Source organism: Abrus precatorius, unplaced genomic scaffold (assembly GCF_003935025.1).
Source record: "Abrus precatorius isolate BTA unplaced genomic scaffold, Abrus_2018 Scaffold10, whole genome shotgun sequence".
Classification (NCBI taxonomy): Eukaryota; Viridiplantae; Streptophyta; class Magnoliopsida; order Fabales; family Fabaceae; genus Abrus; species Abrus precatorius.
Window position 1 is genome coordinate 10,610,368 of NW_020874292.1, and position 2,834 is coordinate 10,613,201.

Sequence of the window (2,834 nt, forward strand, 5' to 3'; positions counted from 1 at the left end):
CTATAACCAAAAAGATAAATCAAAATTTCACAACAAACAAAACATAAATACAATTATATCAGAAATGTCATAACACATATACTATAATCACACAATGCAATACGTCATTCTCTCGTATATACAATTTTTTGTGTACTATAATCACAATCTTTAAAAACTTTAATTGTCTCTTGGGATCCTTAACACTATCAATTATGTCTCTTGAATCTCATAAGGTCTTAGATATGTGTAGATAATCGTCGATTAGCCATTGCACACAAATACAACGTATGCATACTTAGTCCCTTAGAAGGATATAGTCAAAAGTTTAGTCAAGAAATGAGTGTGAGGTCATGTGATGCTTTCGCTTTCATTGATGTATGCACAACCATGTCGAATAGTAGTCACCACCCTGCATTTTTTTTTCAGATTTCCAAAATCGTCTCCCTGTTGCATATTCCAAGTGTATCTTTGCAATTATCCATACTAAACTCCATCATATATGTTGATGGTACAGTTTCCACCATTTATTCCTCATTATTTGACTCTTATATCGGAATTTAACTAGTCTCATCATATATTAAACAAGTCATGCCGAAGGTCAAACACCTCCAGACTTAGCTCAAATTGAATATTTTTAATAGATCATATTTTAGTTATTCAATAAAACATATATCATCTAGTTCATCAACTCAAAGAATCCATTTTTAAACTTAGATTTCTAATTTAAAAGCATGTAACCACTTACAGAAGCAAAGAATGTATACAAAATTTATATACATCACATATGTATATTTATCGATGGAATAGAACTCTTCTTACCTTAATAGATGATTCATGCAAAAGTTTTAGTGGAAGATGTTGTTCGAAATACCAAATTCTTCTTATGCATCGCAAAGTAGAGTAACTTTTGAGAAGAAAGAAAATGATGAAATAGAAGTGAGATTGGAAGTATATTATTTCAAAAACTTACTGGAAATCAAATGAAAAAGATGTGCAAGCTTAGATTCAAGATAGGTTTTGAGAGCAAAGGTGTTTTCTAGTAGTGGAAAAGAGCGAGAGAACTGAGAGTAAGATGAGAATGATTACTTGCCTTGAAATCTAAGTTTTAAAAATATCAAAGCTTAAATGCCATTTTTTCGAGGATTCTCGCTTGAGTGAGGTCACTCTCACGTGAGTGACATCTATTTCTTACTTGAGTGAGAAAACTAGATAAATTTTTTTTACATATTTATTGATATGCTTGCCTGAGGAAGATGTTTTCTGGCCTAAGCAAGATCACTCTCGCCTAAGCGAGAAAGGTTTGGCTGAGCGTAACCTAATATTCTAGAGAGCTCATATTTTGTCATTGTACATTTAAGAAATTTTTATCCATTCTTGCCTAAGCGAGAACCATCTTGCTTGAGCGAGATTGCCCCACAAGCATTCTTGTCCAAATTAAACAATCTCGCCTAAGTGAGACATATCTCTCTTGGACGAGAAATACTGCAATTTTAAAAATAAAACTTCCATGTTAGAAACAAAATACAATAAAAATTTGGGTATTACAACTCTCTCACCCTTTTAAGAATTTCAGGGATGAAATTCATTAGCTCTAGAAGATATGAGGATACGCCTCCCTCGTTTTGTCCTTATGTTTTTATGTAGCTTCTCCTTCATCATTCACTTTCCATATCACCTTCACCAAGGAGATAGTCTTGCCTCGCATTTGCTTGATTCAGTGATTGAAAATCTTTACAGGAAATACATTATAAGAAAGGTTCTCTTGAACTTTGATAGGATCAAGCTCGATCACATAAGAGGAATCATGAATGTACTTGTAATCTAAGTTTTAAAAATGTCAAAGTTACTTAAATGCCCTTTACTCGAGGATTCTCGCCTAAGTGACAGTTGTTTCTCACCTGAGTGAGACTATTCTTGCATAAGCAAAAAAACCAAATAAAATTTTCTATACATTAGCTGATATTCTCACCTGAGAGAGATACTTCCTCACTTAACCGATAGATGTTCACTTGAGTGCGACCTGATATTCCAAAGAGCTCCCATTCTCACTTAAGCGAGAGGTCTCCTTGCCGGGGCGAGATTATAGTTGAGAAATTTTTATCCATTATCACCTGAGCGAGAACTATCTCGCTTGAGCGAGAACTATCTCGCTTGAGCGAGATTGCTCCAGAGCCTTTCTTGTCTATATTAAACAATATTGCCTAAGTAAGACATATCTCACTCAAGTGAGATATACTGCAATTTTAAAAAAACAAACTCTTCCATTTAAAAAAAACAAAATGCATTAAAAATTAGGATTCAATAGAATTGCTAATCTTCTTCAAACCTTCCTTCACTATGACAAAAATGAGCTTTTAGAGCGCTAACTTAGACAGTGGTTAGTAAGAAGCACTTTATAATAATATATTTAAAGAGCGTTACCACTGCACCACTCTTTAAGGTATATCTCTAAGAGAGGTTAATATTGAACCGCTCCCTAATATACACTTTTGAGAGCGGTTAATAAAGAACTTCTCTCTAATGTATACTTTTGAGAGTGGTTCATAGTGAATCATTCTCTAATCTATACTTCTGAGAATGGTTCTTTGTTAACTGCTCTCTAAAGTCACATACTTTAGAGAGCGATTCATAGAGAACCGCTTTTTAATGTATACTTCTGAGAGTGGTTGATAAAGAACTGTTCTCTAAAGTCTTTTTTTCTATCTTATAAATGAATCACACTGTCAAATCTCGTTGTCTTACTAACAAAGTTGGTCACTTTTACATATGTAAGTTCTCTTTATCTTCTTCGTCTTCTTCACTTTTATTCGCTAACAAGTTGTTCTCTGTTTCTTTCACTGTTGTAAGTTCTC